We start from the raw sequence: 27,023 nt of genomic DNA, 5'->3' as shown, positions 1-27,023 counted from the left end.
ACCACCTCCTAACAGCACATCCTACCTTGAACTCGTCAGCAGATTGATCCATTGGTTAGTACAGTGCTTCATAAACCATTACCTCCCTGTAGCACCATGTCAGAACCTCAGAGCCTTGTGGAGGAATTTGAGATCGAAACTATAGTACCTGCTAAAGTTAAGGAAAGTCCAAATGGTCATTTTTTAAGTTGGAGATTTTTGATTGATGTTAGCCTGAATTCAGTATGTCACTTGGGCTCATTTAAAAAAAATATACATTTAACTACTTTAATACAATTAAATGTCACGTGGTTTTAAAAACTCTTTTCTGATCTTTTTTCTTGTTCTGAGGTTTTCATTAATCCTGGTAAACTTGGGCCTTTTAGCAATTGTACATCCTCCATTTTTACTCATAAACCAATGTCTTTTTTCTTTTTAAATAAATCCAGCCAATGAGTAAAGAATTGCCTGAACGCCTTCTATGACTTAGATGATATGATGGAATATTTCATCTTTACTTGAGGACAAATACCTATATGTTGCTACCTTTTCCAATTAAATGGCTTCTATTATAAGGCTATCTCCCATTTAAATTAACCAGTTATTTATCTAGAAATCTCCAACCACTGCTTCATGTTAGGAAATGCCCCCAGGTATCTAATGGCCACATGATTTATTACTGTTGTTACTTACATATTTGTAGGTTCACCATGACCATACTTAAGGTATAAGTCACTCTGTGAGTAAGAAAAGCATGAGGAAAGGAAATCAGTGTTCGGTTCCACATAAACTACAGTTCTAACTGCGTGCAATTCACCTGAAAGGAAATATTGTTTGCACTTATTAGAACCTCAATAAATTGAAGCAACACAGATTAGCAATGACTCCAATATGGCTTCTTGGACCATAAAAGAGACTGACCTGTCTTCCCAGTTGATTTTGAATACGTCAGTGTATTCCTTGTTTCTGGAGGGAACTACTGAAGAATAATCAATCCAATAGGTCCTATTTTTATACTCAACCAGTTGGGTGACCTTTATTTATCCCACAAAAACATTGTTATAGATGTTGGCAAGTTCTTAAGACTAGAAGGTGCAGGAACGCTTGTAGCTGCAAAAGCCTTCTTGGTAGGGTTGACAAGAATGATCATAAATCACAGTCAGAATTTTCTGGGTGAGGATGGATGATCCAGCAGTCATGGGATGGATTTGTAGTAGTTTTGGAAAACATCAATGGCATATTTTCCTTCATGAGGAAGTCTCTAGCTGCTATTCTGAAAGGTGAAGAGAGTATCCTTTGTTACTTTTATTTTCCAGAATCTAAGTTGTCCTCTTGGCAAGTTGCAGCAATGTTGCTTTCCCACCACTATCAAAAGGAGTGCGGCTCATCTATTTAGTAACAATGTTACGTTTTTCCTAACCATTCCCCTTTGTATTCATGCTTTCACCCAGACCAGTAAAGTAAAAATGAGAGTGGTCCAAGACTCATTAGATTTTTACTTTGATTCATATGCACTGATGTAGAACAGCATGGAGAACAGTGTCCTCACTCAAGTGGTCACTGACCTTATGAGCTGGTACCATGTTCATCAAACATGAGAATCCAGATAACTGACACATTTAAGTTTAAATTCTTTAGTTTTCTTTGCCTATACTGACAGTGAGAAAGTATGTCTAACCAGACCAGTTTGAGATTATTATTTGAATTTATCTGAATCAATTCCACTGAAACAAACACAGGATATGTTTTGAGACCTGGATTGGGGAGTTTTCTAGGTCATGTGTGTAAGCAAATTGACCTTGTTCAAATAAAATATATACACTCTCTTATCTTTCTGATGGAAAGTAGTTTTAACACTGGCAAGATATTTTTACCAAAAAAAAGAGGAAAAATTATTAAATAATGAGTTTTCAAAGTAAATAATCTAAGAAAAGGCAAGGGAAGGGCTTCTGTCAGTAAGTCACTTGGATCCTATAAGGCACACTGTGAAAGGGGAGTCAGGACAGACAGGAAGAATCTTGTTTAAAGTTTAGTCAACCCGCTTTAATCAAGAGAAAGCCTTATCAACAGCCCCAGTGTGTGTGAAGGATCTGACATTTGTCAGTCTACCAGGAGGCAACAGGATGCAATGTGGCTTCCCTCAACGTGATATTAACTGCTCGGCTCTGGCAGGAGTCCTAAATCTGGCAGTGCAGGGATTCTCTGCAGAAGGCACTGAGTTCTTTTCTTTGTGTCTAGTCTATATTAGTAGATATGCTTCCAAGTCTACTGTGAAGATGCATCTATGCAGCAATAGTAGCAATTTGACGGATGTGGACTCATCAGCAACTTGATTCTGGTTGGTCTTATCAGGATGCACAGCCTTACTGTAGACGTTTATGTAAGTGGTGCCAAAAATACAAGTAGTATGTCCAATCAGCACCATAATTTGTTTCAACTATTCATGACTACAAAAGATTGCTTTATTCTGCAATCAGTAATTTTTCAAGTGGGAGACCAAACAGCTAAGCCATTGCCAACAGTCTGAGTCAGTAAAAGTGTACAGAGGTTCACTGACATGACAAATGCCTTGTGCTATGAGAAAAGCTTTGAGTTATTTTCGTTGAGCAGAACAATCATGCCTATTTTCAGTTCTGAATAGCTTACATTAGGTTGAACGGCAGAAGCTTAGTAGACACCAGTGGGTTTCAGCTTAGCTGAAATATCAGCAAAACAGCCCAAGCATTTAGAAGAACCTCTGTGAATTGAGGGCTCTGCTAACCCACTATCTTTGCTTCAGTGGGTGGAACAGGGATTAGTGCTTGCCCTAGAAAGAGAGCTGCTTTTCCTACCTTCCTCCCTCTCTCCCTCCCTCCCACCCTCCCTTCTTCCCTTCCTTCCTTCCTTCCTTCCTTCCTTCCTTCCTTCCTTCCTTCCTTTGTTCTTTCTTTCCTTCCCACCCTCTCTCCTTGTCTTTCTTCCTTCCTTTGTTTCTTTTAAATTTCAAATCCAAGGCACTGTGTTATGGTTGATACATTGTGCCAACTTGGGGAGTCTAGAGGTTTGGCTAAGTGACTCAGCAGTTCTGCCCCTTGGGGTGAAAAGGACATGCCCTTACCCTTCTGGGATGTTGTTTATTGTGTTAAGCTGAGAAGTTTAGAAGGTTAATTATGCAACTCAGAAGGGGTCCAGGGTTCTTAATTTGTATTCATCCTGAGCCTGTGCAAGAGGCAGGCATGCAGAGGGTGTGGGTGTGGAGGACGACCCCCACCTCCCCAGAGCGCATAGACTGCATAATAAAAGAAATTGAGGAAGGACTGGCTGGGGGTTCTTCAGAGGAGCTCAGATGTTCACCTTCAGCTTGGTCGTCTCCTGGCTTCTGGTGCAGACTGTTGGGCTTCCGTCTGGGACTCTTCAGCCTTCTGGTGTTGGCTCTCCGGCCTTCATCGTAGATTCTTCAGCATTCCGTCGCAGACTCATCAGCCTTTTGATACAGACTTGCACGGACACTGCAAGCGAGCTCCAGGCCTGGGGCTGAGCTCTTCAACCTCCAGCATGCAGACATCCTCTGCACACTTCCTCATCCAACTCTGTAGCTGACCATTGCAAGCCAAACTTGTAATTCCTTGTACCTTTGTTTATCTTGTATTATATCTGTTCCTCTAGTGAACCCTGACTGATACACACTGCTAGTGCCAAGCTGATAATATTTTAATTTAGCATTTATCATTTAGCTTGAGTTCACCCACTTCATTAAACGTCAAGCTGCTGTCACAAGTATTCATGGGTAAATTATACAATTTCATCTAGAGCCCAGTGGTGAACTACTAACTACATTTTAGAATGGGTTTATCTGATCACTGTATGTGGTAGTCAAAAAGTTCAAAGCTTAGGGGGCCAGGGATATAGCTCAGTGGCACAAATGCCTGCCTGGAAAGTGCAAGGTTCTCAGTTTGATTCCCAGTACCCCACCCCCAAAAATAACTAAAAAGTTCAAAGCTCCAAGAGGCTGCCCTAGGTGGTCTGCACCAAATCATCAGTCTCTGAGACTGGGAATCCTTGAATTCACTGGGAACCAAAGGTAGAAAGTGTGCCATAGCTCCCTGGACAGCTTCTATTGCAACCTGTTGATTTATGCTTCACTTTAAACATGCTATTGGAATTTCAGTAACTTAAAGAACCAATCCAAATATCCAAATATATGACATGAGGTCTAAAATAATTTTTCTTTGAGTATAGGAGACATCTAAATTGTAAATTTGACCACAATGCTCCATAAAACTCTTTTTAGTTACTGCCCTGCATTTTTTGTTGATACATTTCAGCCACACTTGCTGGGAGGTGTTTGCTAACACTGCTGTCCTGGGTGGATGTTGAGACTCACACTTTTGCTTTGTCCATTAACAAGGCACCATCCACGTGGTGAAAATTTGTGGTGCATTGTGTAGAGGTACTCACAGTAAAATTTTACCTGGCCACTGATGAAATGTTAGGAGAATGCATTACATTAACCCTTCCCATGAACTCTTTCTGATGGAAAGAATTAACTCTGACCCTATGGTATAGGGAAATACCATATAAACATAAAACACATCAACTCCTTGGTTTTTTTTTTTGTTTTGTTTTTTTTCTGGTACTGGGAATCGAACTCACAGCCTTGCACTTGCCAGGCAGGTGCTGTACCACTGAGCTAAATCCCAGCCGTCACATCAACTCCTTGGAAAGCTTCAGAAGAGGAAAAGTCAATCTGAAAGGCTGCACTTATATAATTCCTTTAACTACCTCCTTCTATTCAATACTTTTCTCAAATCACACAGTTAAAACTGAACACATCCTCTCCCCATTGTTAGGTTGGTGGCTAGGATGATTATATATAGTAGAGTCATGAAATCCTAGTCCTTCCCCTCCCTGAAGGGACCCAGCATACTCAGATATACATATATGATCACTGGTCCTCCCTGGAGAAAGAGAGCCAACTGACTTGCTCCTAACCATCTCATAAGCTGAGGCCAGTTCAGAAGGTAAGGGGAATACTGCATGCAGACGGAAGCCTGGACGGAGAAATCAGCACATGTAATACATATTAGCTTTTAGTTCTAGCAGCTACTCACTTGCTTGGAAATCACTTTAGAAGTTTTTGGTCTGTAAAGAGCTCTCCACTCTATATAAATGTTATCATTGTTAACTTCATTCATTTTACAGTAGAGGACTTCTTAGTCCAACAGCCACAATTACACATGTTTCGTTATAGCCATGTTGCCTGATTTCCCATTTTAAGACTAGCAGCCCTTTCTCTGCCACCCAGGGAGAGTACCATTGTCTAGGGCACCATTATGTCAGTGTACTTCAGTTGCAGCCCCCTCAGGCTGTTTGGACAGGTATTTGAGTAAGAAATCCTTATTCTCACTTTTCCCCCACCTGCCCTCCACTTTTCTACATTAAATGTCAAGGAATATGGCCTTATCCTCAGATGCAGCGATGGTGCCTTGTCTTTCTTCTGCCAGAATCCACACCTCCTTTTTCTAGCTTATCCTCCATGCTATAACTACTAAAAATTGTGAAACACTAGAAATTTTACTCTACAAGCTAAAAAGAAAAATTAATGTGCCACTCTTCTGTGCGTGCTGGGATAAGACACTAGACACCTGGTTAAGATAGAGGATTCACAGAAGTGGTGCAAATGAACCCACTGGATGAAGGCACACAAGATGGGGAGTGCTGTATAAGAGAACCTCGGTGTGGGGCACACATTTATAAACCCAGAACTCTGGGAGGTGGACTGAGGTTTCAAACTCAGCCTGTATAACTTAGCAAATTTGAAACTGTGTCTCACAGAAGAAAGAAAGAAAGAAAGAAAGGAAGAAAGGAAGAAAGGAAGAAAGGAAGAAAGGAAGAAAAGAAAGAAAGAAAGAAAGAAAGAAAGAAAGAAAGAAAGAAAGAAAGAAAGAAAGAAAAAGAAAGAAAGAAAGAAAGAAAAAAGAAAGAGAGAGAGAGAGGGAGGATTGAGGAGGTAGCTCAGTGCTCAAACATTGGTTACAGGCAGATGAAGGGCCCGATCACAGGAGAACTGAATCCCACTGTTTCTATCTTTCAAGGTTGCTTGTTGTAGTAATGTCCTGTCTGGAATAAAAGTAGTCAGTATTCCTGCTTATGTGATGTGCAGGAAGTCAGGCAGCCTGTGAAGAATGCTTTTCTAATAATGTGGTAACAGTTAGACCAAATACTCTATGGGATTTTGAAGCAACCTAAACAATGGAAGCTGTGCATCACAATCATCTGATTCCTTTCAGTCTTTACTTTCAGATTACAAAATAAATGACAATTTCTCCACTATAAGATTTAGGATTCATCTTTATTTACTCATGATAGCCAACATTTTTATAATTACAGGAATCTGTTAGATGTCTAATTTTTTTCATATTTAATTGAATTTTGATGTTTTTTCAGATTAAACTGCTGAATATTAACATTTATTATGAATTAATATATATTGATTATAAGTTAACACGTACTTTTTCTTTATAAATTGAATGATGCTGCACAATTAGTAATAAATATCGACTGATGAATGTACTATAATTTAATGTCCATTTTCTTCCTTTTAGGTAACTGTTGTTTTTGTCTTAGTTTTCAGCCAGCTCTGACGAGATGTTTCTACCTTCATTAATTTTCAGTGCGAAGTCTGTGTGTTTACAATATTCAAGGAAATAGTTGTCTTTCTTTGAGGTTTTGTTATTACTAGGGTACCTACACTGCCTAATATTGTTTTATGAAAGCCTGGGGAATAGTGATAACATGAAATAATGTCAATCATAGCAGCTTCTTATTCTTTTTCAATGATTATGATGTTAGTGCTCCCTTAGGAACTTAAGCACTTTGATGATTTCCCACACTTGGAAATGGATTCTTAGTATCAGTTTAGTGTGGTGTAATGCCACGCTGTGGCAACTTGGATAATCAGGAAGAGAGTATCAATATATAACATGTAACAGAGCATTAAAAAATGAACAAAGCTACCTAACCTTCTTAAAAAGCCAGCCAGAAAGCGCTTTAGAATACAACAAAAGGCACTTCTGTGACACCTGTCAATATTTTCCCGGTAAGAATTTAGCATATTAAAAGATACATTATTCTTAAGTTACTTCGAAGCTGTGCATTTCAAATAAGGAGTAAGAATGTGATATTTGCTTTATTTTTGAAGCTGATCCAAATGTTTTATGTAAACTAACCTCTACTCTCTGCTGCCATTCATTGTGTCCATCAGTGCCTAGATATTCAGGTAGATAAGCAATTGCCATCAAGAACTGTTAAAAGGAAATGGGACTCTACTTATTTAATAAAATGTTTTCTAGAGTGAACAATATATAAAAGAATTTTCTGGATCCCAATGGTTTAACTAGTCAGCAACAGAACTGTCAGTTTATGTGCTAGTCTCAACAAATTATGCAGGAAATTTGTATTGATTTATGCTGTTTCCCGTGGTTGATGCTTACACATATTCTTTAAAAGATCAAAATGGATGCCAAATCTCAGTGACTGATATTCTAAATAGGTAGCAATCACCTTGCAAAAGCCAAAACAGGTGACCAATCCAGCACTCTAAAAGAAAAGTCCCTGTTCTGTATTCATGTCCACTTGCTACATGACTCGCTTCCCCATTTGATCCCGATGCAATCAATTTTACTTGAGTAATTATACTTATAATCTTATTACTTGACCATAGTTTTATCCCACCTCATGCCTGCCTTGCAGTTTCCCATTTTTCCCCCACACTGAACCCACCTTAACTCATGGTTTTGCTCTATAAAGACAGGTTTTGCTCTAGACAAGACAAGCTCCTGGGCAACCCACTCAGAGCCCCTTCAGTCCCTCTCTCAGACAGAAGTTTTCTTTACTTCAATAAATATATTCTGCTGTTAAAATTTTTTAAATGAAAATAAATAAATAAAATAAGACAAAATCTATACTTTGAAGGGTCAAATATCCAAGATGACTGAAAAGAAAGTTGACACCACTCAAGGCCTGACAACCATGACATGTCATGTCCAGAAGAATGGCTTTGGTTAATGTTCATAAGAGAGTGACAGACTTAATAAATTCTGGAACACAAAACCAAAATGCGAGGTATGGATTGCTCTGAATTCAAGGCCTAAGTTAGTCTGCGATCTTGCCTACCCTCTCTATATCAGGTTCATATTTATTGTTTTATTATTTTAATTAAAATTCTGCTACTTTACTCCTAAAAATTTTTTATTTTTTTATTTTAAAGAGAGTAGTACATGAGAAGCAAACAAATGAAAAAGTAGAACAGTAGCAGCATACCAGTATCACGAACATAAACAAATCAAATCAGGAACATTCAAAGTGATACAGGGTCTCAAGACAAATTAATACAAATCAATAGTGGTTGTTACACTGCATATTGCTATCCTCAACTACAGTGCTCAGATTATCAGATGCAAGAATGACAGATTACTAAAACCATTAAAGAGAATAAGAAAATAATTCTTAAATAAAACATTAGAGATAATATAGAGTGTCACTAGACAAGATGGTAGGAGTTCACCATTGTAATTCTAATGCATATTGTTACCTTCAAATCAGTTTCTCAGACCACCAAACACAAGCATGCAAAACAGGTCAGAACAAAAAAAATTGTGAGCATTAACTGTTCATTTCAATACACCATCAGAAAACAGCAATACAGTCATTGTAGCTATTCATATACCTTTATGTTTTGCCTTCCTCCTTTCTTTTTCCTTCTTTCCCTCATCCAAGTCATTCCTTCCTTTGAGCAGTTTCTTTCCCTTTCCTATCATCTATTGTACATTTTGAGTTTTACCTAGTCTTTCAGGTTCCTACACCAAGGAGACAATATGATGTTTACACATGTGGGTCCGATTTATTTCACTTATGAGTATGGTCTCTAGTTGCATCCATTTACCTACAAAAGCCTCGAGTTTATCTTTTTTAATAGCTGAGTAATACCCTATTGTATAAAAATATCACACCTTTTTTATCCATTCGTCAGTGGATGGGCATCTGGGTTGTTTCCAAGATTTAGCTATAACAAATTGCGCTGCTATAAACATGGGTGCACATATATCGCTGTGGTATGATGTCTTTAATTCTTCTGGGAAAATACCCAAAAGGGTACTAGCTGGATTAAGTGGGACTTCTAATCCTAGTTTTGTGAGGAATCTCCAAATTGATTTCCACAGTGGTCTCACCAGTCTACACTCCCACCAGCAATGGAGTAGGGTTCATTTCTTGATGATAGCCATTCTTTCTGGAGTGAAATGGAATTTCAGTGCCATTTTATTTTGCATTTCTCAAATGACTAATGACGTTGAACATTTTTTCATGTATTTATTTGCCATTAGTATCTCTTCATTACAGAAGTGTGCATTCATCTCAGATGCCCATTTTTAGATTGGGTCTTTGAATTTGGAAGGCCTGTTTTTTTTTAATTCTTTATATATACTATATAGAAGTCTTTTGTCTGAGGGACTGTTGGCTAAAATTTTTTCCCAATTTGTGGTTTTCTTTTTACTCTGTTGGTGATTTCTTTAGTTGTGCAAAAACTTTTCAATAAGATGAGATCCCAGTTGTTGATTCTTTGAAGTATTTCCCCTGCAGTTTGGTTTTTGTTCCCTAAATATTTTTTAATAAATTATTTTGGGTCAATATTTTTCTTTAAAATTTAATAACGATTTTTTTTCCAGGTTGACAAATGCTAAACTAAAATTTTATCCTTTTATCTAAAATGATGAAGTAACATCAAAGAGCTCATGATAAAACTGATTGAATACAGACTTGCAAAAATAATAAAATATTTATTATTTTAAGATAGCAAGAGATTTCTGTCTTAATTTTAATCAGTATTTTAATGCATTTGTTTACACAAGTATTATCTTTTTTCTGTCCCTTCTGTCACTGTTGTTTTTATTTTCTTATTGAATGCAAAACACAGTGTTTTCTTTAATTTTTTTTCCTTCAATAAGTCTTACTTTACATAAGTAAATATTTTTGCTAAATTTTATGAATGTTCAGCTTTTCTAATGTAAATCACTTAATATTATCCCTGGAATTCCAAATTACACCTTTTTCTAAAATAGATATTGTAGGGGCTGGGGATTTAGCTCAGTGGCAAAGCGCCTGCCTGGCAAGCACAAGGTCGTGAGTTCAGTTCCCGGTACCGGAGAAAAACCAAAAAAAAAAAATAATAATAAAATAAAATAAAATAAAATAGATATTGTATTTATCTATGTTAGAACTGAATGAATCTTCTATTCCTATTCACCCTCTTACTACTAAAACTCTGTCACAAATCTTTCTTATAGAGCTTCCTTATAGCATTAGTATAGACTAATAGCCCTCATCACAGTTTGTTAGTTATATCAATATCCATTCATATGTGTATTAAGCAGATATTTATATTGTGCATGCCATATGCTAGATAGTTTTCTAGGATTTGGGGATAAGAAGGAAACAATTCTGGCAGTCCTCATGGAGTTGCTATCTTACAGCTATGTATCTAAGATGGCTGAGCTTGACCTTGCAGCCTTACAATGTTGACTGGCTAGTAGGCAGAAGAACTTGGTCCTTCATTTCAGAATAAACCCTTAGTGGACAGATTCTGGTGGTTGGTTTAATTAACTTCTAGTTTAAAGTGCTTATACTGCCCTTTCAGATTAAATGTCAGCATCAGCTCTCATAGCTAGAAAAATTAAAAAGAGACACCTAGACCACTAATAACCATGTCTAATATTAAACATATACTTTCTGGAAACAAGCACACATCAAAATATACACATTTATTAGCTCATTTAATACCTAAACAATGAGTTTATTATTAATAATAACCTTAATTGGTATTAATCATTTTTTGTATACATAAGTTACTGTTTTAGTCTATTCAGCTTGCCATAACAAATACTGTAAATTGGATGGTTCATAAAAGACCAGAATTTATATCTCAGTTCTGGAACCTGAAAAGCTTCAGATTCAGGCACTGAAAGATAACAGTCTGATAAAAAACCATTCCTGGCTCATAAATAGTGCTTTCTGCCTCTGTCTTTCTAGGGTGGAAGGGAGAAGGAAACTCTCAGGGTCTTTTTATAAGGATACTATTCCTGGTCATGAAGACTCCACCTTCACAATGACCTCCCAAATGTCCTGCCTCCTAATTTTGTCACTTTGGTGATTACATTTAAACATATAAATTTGTCAAAGAACAGAGACATTTAGACCATAATGCACTGACCACAGGAACAGAAGTAGAAGTTAATGTACAAAGTCACTTACTTAGTGAGTGATAGCAACCGGTTGTGAGACCAGACAGTCTGGCGTCAAAATTGTGTTTTCACCCCTATGGTACGTGGCTTCTCAAGGGTACCTTAATCATCATCTTCATTTTATTGATAAGGAAAAAAAACATGAAAAGTTTTAGTAGTTTGTTGTGCAGCAATTTGTTATTTAGTAACTTGAAGATTACTAAAATTATTACACTGCTAGTAAATTTTGGAACTCTCTACTTTTAGTATAACTTTAAAATCTGGTCTATGGACCTGATATTATTCTAGTTTATCTGTCACCAAAAGCCACAAAACACTTTGGAAGTGTTCTGTTCTAAGAGGCAGGGGATATTTCCTTCTCCCATTGGTAAAAAAACATCTACATTCTGTGTCAAGTGCATATAATAGGAGGAAGAAACACTTTTGTGACCCTCATTTTTTTGCACTGACAACTCCTCTGCATTTCAGTTCTCAGGAAACCTTTTAAGGATAAATCAGATTACTAAGCAATATTTCTGCTTTCCATTTCATGGGTGGGTTAGTTTTGTTCTATTTGTTTTAATATTTTGATGAGAAATGAGAGATGCTGTATCGGGGGTTCCTAATTTTCCATGATATTCTCAATTCCATAATTCTGTATTTTAAAGTAAATTGAAACTGTGCTTATTTTTAGTACTTTAAAAATTTTTATAGTAACTATTATGAATCCCTTTTCTTGATGTCACAAGAAATGAGGATTTAATATCAGTGTACTGGGATAAGGTCACAAACATCCCCCCTAGGCAAACACGTTTGTGTTTTTAAAGGATGCAGGTTACCATGGCAACAGTCTTAAGGCATATAGACTACACACATTAATGTACATCAGGCCTAGCTCCCAATTTCTATGTTGATATCTGCTGGAGCAGACATACACCCAACACAGGCGTTTGTTCAAGGTCACTCCCCCTTAGCAGTGGGAAATGGGACTTGAAACTTCAGTCCCTTGCTCTCCAGCCTGCTGTTCTGCTTGCCAAGTCACACTGTCTTCCAGCTGTTCATCTGTGAGTGTGCCCCTCAAGAGCAGTTAGTTGTTCCCAAAGGATCTTTGCTACATACACAGAACAATTAAAGAAAAATCTATCTACGAAAGAAAATGAATTCTGATTCCCCAGAGAATGCTGCACTGATGCCAGCTTCTCAGGTCATACATTCACATAGGAGAATCTCAACTGCAAAGTACACTGGGCATCTTTACTGCTGAATGCAGTTGCACACGTAGTCACCAGCACTGCCAGACTCAGATCAGAAGCCTTGGCTCAAATTTCCATCTGGCACTCAATTCTGTGTGCTACTAAACAAAACCTCCTGTCCCAATCTTCCTTCTTTGTAAACTGCAGTGAGAGGAATCTGATATTATGTGTATACATTACAAAGACACAACTGACTCAATAAATGATTTTTGTCAAATGTCTGTACCTTGTATTCTAACAAAACTGAAGATAATTATTGATTCTTTGGTATGATTACTCGAAATAATGGCCATTTGCTTTGAGACTATCACAAACATTTGCTTTTAGTGGCAAGGAGAACAATTCAAAATAGCTTTAAAATTCACTAAATTTCTATGACACAGCAAGAGTTCTAGAAGGAAGGAATCTCTATAATTAATTTCATACCTGAATGAAGCGATTGACATCTTGATTTCTCTGTATTTTTCCCTATGCCAACTCTTTGTGCCTCCTATAAATGCAGGTTTGCTCCAGCAGTTATAGAGTTATATCCACACCTGATAACGTCCTATTTATCTGCTCTAGAATGGAGAAAATCTTCTGGAATATGTCATACTAAGTTTCCTCTCAACCTAGTGTGGTAGCATACTCCTGTAATCCCAGCACTTGGGAGGCTGAGGCAGGAGGATCTTCGGGAGTGCAAGGCCAGCCTGAACCATATAGAAAGATTCTGCCTGAAAAATAATGTAAAATAACATTAAAATAAAATAATTTCCTCTCAGTTTAGGTTTACTGAATTTTATTACAAGCTTGTGCTAAAATAATAATTAACGAAAGAAAGAACTGCTATCACTGGTATATACTGGCTGGCTTCATGTCTACCTCCGATCAGCAAATTTGGGGAATCACACAGACCTGAAGAGGGAAAATGCTTGGCCAACTCAGTACTATTTAAGAAGATAAAATGAATAATCAAATAAGTGAATGCAATCAAGAGGTTTTGTTATAACTAAAATACGACACTGATTCTTCAGATGCAGATGATGGAAGGAGCACTGGAGAATTTGGAGGTGGAATTTGAATGAACGAATGTATCCTTTTTTTCAATATGAAAGTGAAGTGAGAATAAATGAACTTTCCCCTATTCCTCCTTTACAAGGACAACTGAAAACTTAGGACACTGCATTGAAAATAGGAAGATTCTTAAAGGTAGAAAGAGCAAACTGGTTGTCTAGGGGTTTTAGGATTGGAGAAATGACCTAGAATTGAGGTTTTATTCTTGCTTGTTTTATGCTACACGTGGAGCAGAAGAAGCTTGATAATTCCAACATGCCTGGGGATACATTCAGAAATGGAACAATGCACAACAGTTTCTAATCAAGGACCAAGAAAATAGGTAGGCTTGCAAAACAGAAATGTTTCAGGTGGTCCCCACTCTATCCAGTTTAATACACAGAGAAAAGCATGGCTTCATCTTCAGCCACAGTAGTAATAGGTAAATGGAATGCCTAGATTTGCACTTTCTCAGTCCTGTGATGAAGTAGCTAACATCTCCAGATGTGTCAGAGGAAACCACATGGCAACTGACACTTCCACACCAGCTATCTGCTAAGAAGCCAATTCCTGATCCTGTAGTCTTTGGACACCAAGTAGGATCCAAGGCTTCAGTTCCTACTGGGCAATAACAAGATGCCATTCCCCTTTTGCACTGGAATAGTTTTAGGTGTATATTTAAGACTTTACCATGTTTCAGTAAGAACAAAGCAAATTCTATCATGGTGTCAGTGTGGACCATAAGGGGAAGTAGACATGCCATTCCTATGCATGAAGGAGAAGATCTCAGGAAGGCCAAATGCAGAATGTGGATTCTTACCTCTAGGAGGGTTTATTTGTGCGATCAACAGTAGATGATAGAAGTGTTGGCCAGTCACTTCTGAGATTAGTTACTGAGAGGCTTTAGCTTTCATTATGCATTGCATTCTACCATGGTCTCTCAGCATTTTCCTGCCTGTCCATGTGTCTCTCTTTTCTCTCTCCTAGCTTTCTTTCTCTCTCTCTCTCTCTCTCTCTCTCTCTCTCTCTCTCTCTCTCTCTCTCTCTGTGTTTCATCTTTCTTCTCTGTTTCTCCTCTCTGTTTTACATATAAATTGCTCCCTCTGGGGAAAGTAAGCTTCCACAATCTAAATAATCTGTGGAAAAGTCCATGCAGTGACAAACTGAACGATGGCCCATAGCCAGACAGCAGTGGAAAACTTCAACAGCCATTAGATTGAGCTCAGAAGCCCCATTCCAGTTCAAGTTGTCTTGAGAATCAGCAGCAGCTCACCACAGGACAGCAACCTTGTGGTGGGAGGTGCTGCCCCAGAAGCAGGCAGCAAAGCCACTTCCAAAATCCTCAAGATATGTGAGGTCAAAAACATCTCTTTGGGTTGGGCGTCGTGGTGCACACCTGTGCTCCCAGCACTCAAGAGGCTGAAGCAGGAGAATCACTGCAAGTTCGAGGCCAGCCTGAGCTACAAAGTGAGTTCAAAGCCTGGACTGCATAGTGAAAAACCCTGTCTCAAAAAGACCAAAAAAAAAAAAAAAAAGAAAGAAAGAAAGTCTATTTAAAAGACGTTAAGTTTGGGGATAACTTGTTAAGAATCAATAGATACATAATACACTTCCCATGTGTTTCTATAAATGCAGCATATCACTAAAATGAAAATCTAATAAAAGACATTTAAAAGCAATTAAGCTCAGCTAATTGTGTAAACACAAAAATTTCAATAATATGTATTTTACATTTGTCAATATCTATCAATATATTTGTCATTTTAAATCATAGTCTCACATGACCATTTAGAACAGAACAGATAATCATCATCATTTCAGTCTATTTTCCTTTCTCATATTGTTGCCTTAAGGAAAATGATTTCTTTGATAGATACAAACAGGTATTTGTTAAACTTGATATTGCATCCAATTTAAAAGAGGGATAGTATGACTTTGATAAGTTTAATAATACAATACTATATTTTCTAAAGCAATATTATGTCATATCTTATTTGACTCAATGGGGCATTTCCACAAGAGTTGAAAAAAAGAAAATCTTATCAATACCATTTTTACAGTGCTCCAAACATTTTAATACAATAAAATGATAAAATTTATTTCTAAAATTATCTATGAAGCCTTATATAACATATTATTAGGTGCTACATCACCCTCTAAAATATTATAAATATTAACATGTCTAATTCTCATTAAAACTCTTTGATATAGGTACTTCAAAAAACTAGAAACTCTCATTTTCCAGATAAAAAGAGAACATGGTCCAACACTGTCTGAATAGCAGGAAGTATAGCCTGTCTCCAAAGTGTGCCATAGGAGCTAATGGAAATAGTTATAAAATAAGTGAGAGCATAGACATGCACTTCTGTTTGTTCAATTTTGCACTAGTGGGTATTCAACTCATGGCCTTTGCACAGAACTATATCCCTAGCTTTTATAATTTAAAGTTTTTTTAAAAAAATTTGAGACAGGATCTCACTATTACTAAATTGCCTAGATTGGGCTGGGATCTTCATGCCTCAGGCTTATAGACTTCTGGAATTACAGATGTGGAAAATTGGGCCAGCAAGATAAATATTTTAATGTAATATCTGTACATGACTTACACATGAATGGACAGAATTTATGAGATCAATGTAGAGAAAAACTCAGATTAGTAGCACTGTAATTGGCCTAGAGTGGAATGGGTTTCTACTGTATGTGGCAAAGCATGGAAGTCTATTCCGGAGTTATCAAGAACAAATTAATTTCACAGAGGAGATACTGTGTATGAAAGACAAATGTAGCCGATAGTATCTCTCCCTCTCTCTACCACTCTCTCTCTATTGCTCTATCTCCATCTCTGTTATATCTATATCATCTATATGTGTATCTAGCTAATCATGTATATCTAAATCTATACCTATCTAAATCTATATCATCTATACCTATATTTTAAAGCATATTATTATTTAACTTGGAAAAATTAGAAATGCCACAAAATGCAGAAATTTGTTCAAAAAGTTAAGGTTCAAATTCAGCCAAAATAAAATGCATCAAGGTTTCGAACAAGTAAATCACAACCTTGAGGGGCTGGGGATTTAGCTCAGCGGCAGAAGCGCCTGCCTGGCAAGAGCAAGGTCATGAGTTCGGTTCCCGGTACCGGAGAAAAACCAAAAAAAAAAAAAAAAACACAACCTTGATGTTCTAAACCTTTTGTTTCTATGGCACCGTAGAGAAGGAAATATCACCTTAGCACGATGCTTAGTGCAGCTGTGTATGTATTATATTTAGGTATAATAAGAAAGCATGGAAGACAAAATTATGGTGGCAGAAACACCATCATTTAAAATGTTAAAGAACACGTTTTGGTTCACATTGTTGATAAATTTATAGAAGTTATAATATAGCTGTCTCAAGGTAGGAGATAAAAACAGGACAAAGTTGGAGAAAAGCATAAGATTGCTAAGATTTTCCTTTTACTTTAAGGAAAATATATACATTGGATAAAGTATATGAGAAAATAAATAGAGGAAGAAAGGTTATTATTTTAAAAATCAAAGGTCATTGATAAATGAAAACACAATATCTAAAACCAGAGGAAAGAAGAAAACCAAGAAAATTTGGGTCTTAAACTGTTATCTAGTATGATTCAACAGTAATTATCCAAAGTTGATAAAGAAATAGAAAAGGTTTAGTTTATATATAATTATCATGGCAATGATCACAATGAAATTTATTTATTTATTTATTTTTTGGTTTTGGTTTTTCTCAGGTACCAGGAACTGAACTCACGACCTTGTGCTTTCCAGGCAGGCACTTTTGCCGCTGAGCTAAATCCCCAGCCCCAATGAAATTTAATAAAAAGTGGACTTGGGATTCTTTAGAGTATCATTTTTAATCATTAATTTCTACACAGCTGCTTATCTAATTGATGAATTAGTTGCAAAGATTTAAATTATATGAATCAAAAGCATCTTAAATAGAAATAGCAATTAATAAAGTACAAAATAATTTCCACCATACAAAAAAAGTTTTACTATTTGGTTTTTTTTTTTTTTTGGTTTTGGTTTTTCTCTGGTACCGGGAACCGAACTCATGACCTTGTGCATGCCAGGCATGTTCTTTTGCTGCTGAGCTAAATCCCCAGCCCCTAAGTTTTACTATTTGTAGTATCTGGAAAACTTTTACTAACTGGTAAGATAAATATACAATGCATACTTAGGTAATTCTCAAAATAAATATAAAATACATATGAATGTAAATATATTCAACCTCACAAATATCAAATTAGAAAATATAATGAAAATTATTAAGCCCCAATTTATTAACAAAGGTAAAATGAAAATTAAAAAGGAATTTTTTTAGGTAATGGGCATAAATACCCTGTCATGTTAAAACAGGAGTTTTAGTTTGTAAAAATTTTTAGAAGTCCATGTAGAATATCAATTAAAATTTTAAACATGTATATGCATGCAAATATTGCTATTGAACATCTTTGGTTTGGGTCTTCTGATACAATTATAGGCCAGAATATAGCTCATCCACAAGTCATTGAGCTTATTTCGTATATTAGGCAACTCTTTAAATAGCTTATGATATGAAATTTAGTAAGTAAATTAATTTCATCCACAGAATGGGAATCAGGCATTAAGTAGTTCACTACCGAAAACATTTACATATGTGGAACATTTCGATATCTTTTGTTAGGTGTGGAAGCAGCCTATGTAATAAAATTTACCCATATTGTTTTTGCTTTGGGTACGTGTATTTTTTGAAAAAAAAAGAATAAGTGAAAAAATTTTATTCACACAAAATACAGTACTACTCTATCATAAAGATATATTTGAGTAATTTGAAGAAAGATGGACCTTGAGACCATATTAAGTGTATTAAGTCATACACACAGCTTAAATATTGCATAGTTTTTCTTATATGAGAAAACCAAATTATAAATAAAGATCAAAATAAATGGTAGTTGAAAATAGGGAGATAGAACTTTCTCAAAGGGAAAGGGGATCAAGAGATGAAGGGTGAAGTGGGAGGGAAGATAGGATGAAAGAATGAATTATAATGTGTTGGAAACATGAATCAATTCTACAAAAGGAATGTAATCATTATGTACTACAAACATATACTAATGAAAATATTAAATAAAGTAAATTCTGGAATGATTATGTTTAGAAATTGGAAATTGGTATTCCTTTTCTTCAAACCTTTCTGAAGTGGAAAAAGAACAAATATATCCAGCCAAAAGTGAAAATACCAAATGAAATCTTCTGAATTTATTTATGAATTTTTTTTTTTATACCTTGGAGAGAAAAAAAATCTTGAGGATGCTGGCCATTCCTTCAGTAACTAAATGAAAATGTATTTAACTTGCTCAGAAAATGCAGAAAATAATGTGCTCACACCCACAGTGGTGTGTATATCAATCACCAACCACTCTTTAGTCTTTTCTTTCAATAAATTACTTGGAAAAATAGGATTTAATGGCATGCATATTTAGTCTTTCTTTTCTTTGAAAATATAATCACTGCTATGTATTCAACTGAAATGTATGAAGATTGATACTAGTAGGACAAGTATTAGTATAGTGGGTGATAGAAAATAAAACATAAAATTCTCTCTTTTTAGGGAGAAAATATATGTTAGTTTCAGAAGTGAAAGGAGAGAGAAAATGAAACTTGCAGCAAGAACAGGCTTTATTTAAAGCAGATACCTGACAAGGGCCATGGGCGCCTAAGTGCCAAAAGCAGCTCTCTCTTAGAGTGGGGGTTTATAGGGTATTAAACTAAGTGAGGAAGTAAATCCCTTGCTGTTCTCAGGGTCAGGTCTTTAAGTCTGTGGTCACTGGCCCCTCTTGTGTTTGCTCCAGGTTTCCTGGTCAGGAGGCTGGACTGCCCTTGCTCTGGAATGTTATGTACAGTAAACAGCATGGAACTCATTTGCCTAGGAACTGTTATTCAGCTAGACACCCTGAAAAACAATCTAAAGATGTGAATTTCAAGGTACTTTGGTTTAAACCTGAGATCTCATTGAATTTCAGTATGTATATTTTGCTTTTCTGTATGTATGTATGTATGTATGTATGTATTTATTTATCTATCTTTTTGAGATAGGGTCTCACTATGCAGTTCAGACTGGCCTTGAGCTCACTTTGTAGCCCAGGCTGGCCTCAAACTAACTCACAATAATCCTCCTGCCTCATTGGTTGATTAGCTTTGCGTGTCTATATGTGTTTTCATGAGAAACTACATTGAAGATATCAATATGTAATACAATAAGCATTGTTAATTCCCTACCACTCTGTTTGTAACTCGGTAATGTCTGTACTGATCCTATGCTATTTTGTAAAATGTTGTCAGTCTGTTAGTATTTTCCTCCTTTTATTTCTAAAATAAAAAAAAAAAATAATAATCCTCCTGCCTCAGCCTCCCAAGTGCTGGGATTGCAGGCGTGGGCCACTAGCCCCAGCTGTTTGTTTGTTTTTAAAACTTTGCTAGAAATTACAAATAAAAGCCTTATCATCTCAAAACTGAAGACTGTTTTGCATGAAGAAGAATCTTCTGTATCTTTTTGGTACAGAATATTTCTATTTTCCTAAGTAACATACAAGTCCTCTCCCCTCATTTAAATACAAATAGGAAATGACAATTAAAAGTCTGAAAATTCAGTTTGAAGAAATGAAAACTTTAGTGTACGCTCTAAATTTTTGTCTTCCAAAGAGGTTCACTACTAAAATTTCTTATTTCTGTTAAATTTCTTAGTAATTATTGGTTGAGATGATAAATTTTGATTTGTTGCTGTATTTATCCTGAAACTTATGAATTCTTTTGACTTTTCTCAGTTGCCAGCTTGTTCTTTGTTTTTCTTCCTTCAGTTTTTCCCTTTCAGAGGGAAATTTCTAGTTTTCTTAAAATAGTTCTTACTGCTTTATTAGCCTACAGTTTCCATCACTACATCATGAGTTGTCATCTGTTAAGTGGCAGGATGCTTATTTAGCAGCATGGTCCCAATTATGTTAGAACAATGGCCCAAAGAAAAGTGTATGTAATACATGTGGGCAACTAAGGAAGAGGCTCAAGCCCTCTTTTATTAATTCATTAACTATATGTATTCATATTTCAAGAGTGGTCAGCCACTCACAGTCTGGTGTGCACATATATATTTAACCCACCAGTTCTTTGGTAACTTAAACTATTTATGGCACTTAATTTATATGCTAGTTTAAAACCACGTATTGCACTATAATTCAATCGCTTTTACAATGACATTCAAACACTGTTACTAGTTTGCCTCATTATAACAAATTATGTCAGTTTGGATATGAACCCCAGTTTATGTACTTTCACTCATTTAGCAAACAGCCTAGGGATGGATGGGTGGGGATACATACTGCATCAAAGGGAGAATTTTCTTGACAAGTTCAGGATCCGTGATTGAATTTTTCCTGAAGTAATTTTCAATATTCTCTTCTTTTTGAAGACATTTCTGTGAAGAACTAGACCTGTCTTCATGGTAAGGCATTCTTAATCACTCTGAAGTTATTTTCCCTTCATTTTCATATCACCTTTATAAATGCATCTCAAAAGGTGTATGTAAATTGTCACTAAGTGAATGTTTTCCTTGGAAAAAAACAGCAAGAGATAAAACAAACAAATCTATCTTAAACCAAAAGTGATATTTTAGATTATACTTTTTTAAAAATTTCAACCAGAATTGTGCTCTCACTGGTTTGCTTTTAAAATAAGTCTTGTTTACTTTTCTCTCGTTGCTGGGACAAAATACCCAACACCCAAGATTAAGGTAGGAAAGGTTTACTTAGCTTATAGTTTGTGGAGGTGTTAGGTCATAATCAGTTGGCTCCAAGGCAGAGTGGCATGGCACAGGGGCAACACTTCACTGTGGCAGAAGACAGCCAAAGCAACAAGAGCAAAAGGGCAGAGAGAACCTCTTTTCTTCCCTTATACTGTGAGCTGGCTACAGCCCCCTGGAGTGAGTGTAGCATTCACACCACCTTCGTGCCCTCTTCTTGCACAGGATGGGGATGTTTACAAGGTGAGTGCAGTCGCTCCCTGCTGAGTCTCTTAAACTTCTAAATTTCTCATGTTTGCACAACGTATCAGCCACGGCAAAATGTATTCAATTGTTCAAGTCACAGAGGGAGACACGTGTCTTCTCCTGTGGTAGTTATACCTTAACAGCCTCAGTTCCTGAATTATTGGATCACAATATATAAACTAGCTTGAGATGTGTATCAGGCTAGGTTCTCCAGGGAAACAAACCAAGAAAATATGACACATTATAAGAAATTGGCTTCCATAAGATCAGAGGCTGAGAAGGTTCAAAACCTGCAGCCATCACATTGAAGACTCAGGAAACCCCTGGTATAATTTTAGTCCAAGTCCAAAGCCTGACAACTCGGTGAGCTGGTGAAGTAAGTTCTGATCTGTACTGGAGTCTGGAGGCAGGAGAAGAGTGGTATTTCCGCTGGAAGACAACCAGACAAAGAGAACAAATTCTTTCTTCAGTCTTTGTTGTTGTCCTCAGGCTTTCCATGGGTTGGATGGAGCCCATGTACCTCGGGAGAGTGATCTGCTTTACTCAGTCTATCAGGGAAACATTATTCTTATCCATTGGCAGCCTCACAGACAAAACCAGTAAAGTATTAATTCAAATATCTAGGAACCCCTTGACTCAGTCAACTTAAGCAAAAATCTTACTATCATCGAAGGTGGGTGTCAATAGCTCAAATATTTGGAAGAGTATTATTTTTGGCACTTCAGATTTAGGATTTGACTCATTAATCATATTGCACTTTTGGGGACAGTTGTTGGAAAGACTATACTCTTCCTTACTGACTCTATTTGTGAGTGTAAGTGGGAGGATTATTGTCTTCAGTAAAACTATACAAATGGAAACTGGATTTTCTCTTTTATTTTTTTTAGCTAACAACTATGATAGAACTTTTTTCCCTAAGTAATATTGTGTTTCCTTGGAGGTCTTGAATATACAGTCTGTTTTTCTACTCAAAGGACAAGAAGGTATGAGTGTTAACAGCACAGGTTGTGTAGTTAAACTCCTGAGATGTATGTGTTAATGTAAATAAGTTAATAAAAGCTGAAAGAATAGATGTTGTTTAGTATAACAGTTATAGTTATCTATTAATATTAATATATCCATTTTCATGGACAATGACATTTTGTATGCTCTTGTTGTTGTTTTATTAGTTTTTTCCCTTTAAAATAAATTATGCTATAATTATTCTACAATAAATTCCCAGAGATAGTTAAAGATAAGTACCTTTTAAATATTCAGAGAGAGAGCCAATTTCACTTGAAAGAGTTTTCCCATCTAAACATAGTTGAATCACTGAATGTCTAGTTTGATTAAAATTGAGTTATGAATGGTAGAAAAGTCTTGGCTTATTTAATGTGAATGATTTTGCCATGAAGTTAATTATAAAATTCCCTGGATTTGCTATCTGCTGAAGTCAGAAAATGTGTAGGGATAGCTTGTCCAAACTATTTTTTTAAATGAAAGATATTTCTCAAATTTCTTTGTGAAAGTTTTGAGTAGTTAGAGAATATTGAGCAAAATCTCATTCTCTTCTTCCTCCATTTTTAACTCCTGAGAAAAAGAATAAAAATTATTAAGACAAATTTACGTAAATTAACATGTGCATTAAATGCTAGTTATTCTCAAGAAAATAAAGATATAAAATTGCAATATTCCAATAAAATATGCAAAACCTCTATTGCCTCTATCTGGAAAGTCTGAAGAAGGAAATGCTACCACTCTGCCCAGTCTGTTCTCTGCCATTTAGTGATGGAGAAGAAATGTCTGACATTTTTTAAACTTAAAAGACAACGGTAGACTTTTTGGTCTGATTTGGTAGTCCTAAGGGCTGATTTTCCTGTCCACTACACCCAGTGGAGTACTCCTTGTTCTCGGTATTCCCATTCAAAATAGAGCTTGTATGTAATCAGGAGGATGGGCATGAATCTAATGGCTAGATAAGTAATTATACCTCATAAGGGACAATTTGGAATAACTCATTGCAATATGTAATTCACTGCCTAGAAAATAAACCATGACGCAAATATTCTGGCTCTATGGTTACATTTTAAATTAATCACTAACCGTCATTTGGAAGACAAGGAATGGAAAAACAACAGAAATTAATGACTGATTACTTCCAAGGGAGAACATATGATGACTCCATCCTTAGTAGTAATTGGTCTGATCACATGACATTTTAAAACTCTAAGGGGTGCTAATGCATTAGGAAAGTTAACTTTGGCACCTAAGTCCTCTGGAGGGTTGAAACTAAATTAAGGTACTTGAGAAAGAAGTGTGCATCAAGCTAAGAGGAGTAAACAATTGTGGTGAGCATGACTGGCTTAATCAGAGGACTGGTATACCTTTTTATGGCATGCTTTTTGAGAACCAAGAATATATTTATTTGTTCTCCTAAAGAAGTTTGACTAATTTGCCAAAGTTTCTTTAACACCATCTGCAAAAGATGCAATAATTATTGGCCATTTAGCAGAAGTCTTTAACAGTTCCTGTTTTATGTTTCTCAATATAACCTTAGGCATATACTATATATTCAAAAAATTCATGACATGAAAATCTCCCATAGAGAGGTAATAACTTCTAGCATCATAATTATAGAGATACAAGAATTACAAGACCTCTGGTTGTATAGAGTAATTTTTTAATTTTGGAAGACATATAAAATAAGAGAAACCACAGAGAACCAATCACCTAACAGAATACATCCTAATCCAGTCAAATTCTACTGGTAGAGATGAGTCCCTTTAAATGTGAATAGCGGATACTATCAAAATCTTGCCAGTAGAGAGCCCAGAGGGAACTCATGCCTCGCTGAAGGCATTGAACCTCCCTGAGGATGAATGAGAGATATCTTCCCAGTTCAGATCAGATCCTTTTGCTGCAGCAACTATTGGTTCATTAGGTAGATGAGGTTGGTTAAAATTCCATGTGGCTAAGATTTCCCATCATTTTTGTTATTTTTTGTTGTTGTTTTGTTTTGTTTTACTATTGAGGCCAACAGTAGCTCTTTGTTGTTAATGAAAAGGGCAAAACTTATAATAGGCTCAATATAAGTCCACTGCAAGGCAGTCACTGACAGTGCAATGTTTTTGTATCTATAGTAGCCTCTAATACCTATAAAGAAGGCTTGGTTTCTTTCTCAGATCCCCATGAGGAAAAGAGGTCTCTGATCAGGTTGAGATATTCTCCTGAGTTTGACTAAACTTCAGAAAGGTTTTTATTTTTTCTGACCGTAATGGCTTGCTCTCTCTTTTCTTAAAATATCTACTTCAGAAAAACCTGTGTTAGTTGATTCCCTCAGAGATGCAAATCTTTTAAAAATCATATGATCTTGACAACACAAAAATGTCCTACTAAAGGACCAAGAAACTAGAGTATCTGTAAATTCCAGTATCTGTGGGGAGACTAACTTTCAATTTGGGGAGATAACTTGCTGCAAGCTGTAACTCTCTCCTATTAGGAGAAAAACAAAGTTTTATTTTCTTTTGGGTAAAGCAAATAGATGATGCCTTATGCTGATTTTATAAACATTCATTCCAGTGCTTCATTTCAGTAGACCTGAGCTCAGACAGATTTCTTACCTCTGTCCCTTTCACAGGAGCCTTGAGTAAAATCTCCCGGCCTATTTAACTTGTCCAGTATAATTTTTGCTTTGACAGATCCTTTAACATTAGTAAGTCTTTATCACTTGTTTTGGCCAGTGCAATCTGAACACAGTTCATATGGATTTCCCCTGGGTGGAAACTTTCAGAGATTTTTCATTTTCCTCTGGCGATTAACATTGTTCTAGTTGATGACAACTCCATCTGGTTGAAGACATCTGGTTGATGTGCTTGAGTTGCACAATGATGATGGTGGCGGACAAAATCCTGAGGGGCCTGTGAAGGACATGTGATGTAAGTGAGGCACTTTATCTTAACCACCATAATTTAGGAATTGTGATACCACACTGTGTACCCTGGCCTATTCTCATTAACACAGGTTTGTATGGCCCTTGAAATGGAGTGGTCCTAGAATAAAAAGTTGAGCCATATGGATCCCATATGAATTACATCAGAGTAATTACCTGCTAAGTGGTTTAAATGTTTCACACCTGTTTATTTTAAACATCTCTTCATGGTTGAGAACTGTGTTTAAAAATGAAACATCTCATGCAACGTTGTTCTGTGGCAAAGTTCCTTGAGAAATTGCAAGAAAGAGAACCAAATATATTTGGCATACATACTGAAAATATTTAACATCGTCAGAGGACTCAGAAATTTAATTGGGATGGTGTTCAGTAAAATGGAAATAGCCTCAGTTCAGTAGTTTGACATTAGCCTCTGGTGTACTGTTATGTCACTTTCCTTGGGCTTTCAACAAGATCTTGTCAAATATTTTTGTATTTTAAGGTCCGTGGGAATTAATTACAGAAGAGTTTCGTATTTGTGACAAGTAAGTGGTGTCAGAATGGGAATAATAGTTTGAGATGGATAATGGTGTTTCTAAGTTTCTGAGATTAACTGGGTAGTGGTCTATGGATAAAGAAGAGTGACCACAGGAGGATGAGTTGAAACCATTATACAGGTTTATGCTAATTTAAATGAAATAAGAAATGATCTTCTCTTTATGTAATTCCTAAGAAATACTGCACAAGATGATAATTTTAACATGGGAGCTAAACCCTACTATCCTGTAGGAGAGGTTAATGCCATAGACTTAAATTTTAAATGATATTGAGACATTGCTAGAGCTGTGTTGGTATGAGCTGGGTTGGTAACATAATTGATATTATTTGATTCAATATCACCTTCATGATGAATTATGAAAACTATTTTGAGCAATCAATTTCATTTATTTATTTAACTTTGTCTTTGAGAAAATCTTATATATTTTCTCTTTTTGGGATTTTGTTAAGACCTGACAAATTTGGTTGTACTCAAGTGCTATATAGGAAAAGAAGGATAACTAAAACACCCTTTAAACTTTTTGACCTCTGGAAGAAGGCTTTCAGTGAAAACCTCCCTTCTCCCATATGAGGCTGATAAGTCTCACTATCACTTTTCCTCATATGACTTAGACAAGATCACATGCGTTCTTCCTCAGCTTTCCTTCCAAGACCTCTTGACCCCATCCTTTGCCCTGCAGTATTCCCCGACTCAACATTCTCCCCATTGCTGTGAATTGAATAAAACATCTCCTTAATTGTCCAAAATATCTTATCACTAAGTCTTTACCTTGAAGAATACATACAGATTACTATTTTAAGATAATGAATAACCCAGAACTGATATAGATTCTCAGCTGTGTGTAAAATTAATTCTGCTAGGTAAGAAAATGGGAATTTTCTACTCTGAGATCAGATTCACAAGATACTTTTAAAAACTGTATGTATTTTAAAATGTCAGTCATATGGAAAAATATTAATGTTGCATTTATAAAGTTTAATAGCAGGTAGCATGAT

Source organism: Chinchilla lanigera, unplaced genomic scaffold (genome assembly GCF_000276665.1).
Source record: "Chinchilla lanigera isolate Chin_1 unplaced genomic scaffold, ChiLan1.0 scaffold00018, whole genome shotgun sequence".
Taxonomy (NCBI): domain Eukaryota; kingdom Metazoa; phylum Chordata; class Mammalia; order Rodentia; family Chinchillidae; genus Chinchilla; species Chinchilla lanigera.
This window is presented reverse-complemented; position numbering follows the sequence as displayed.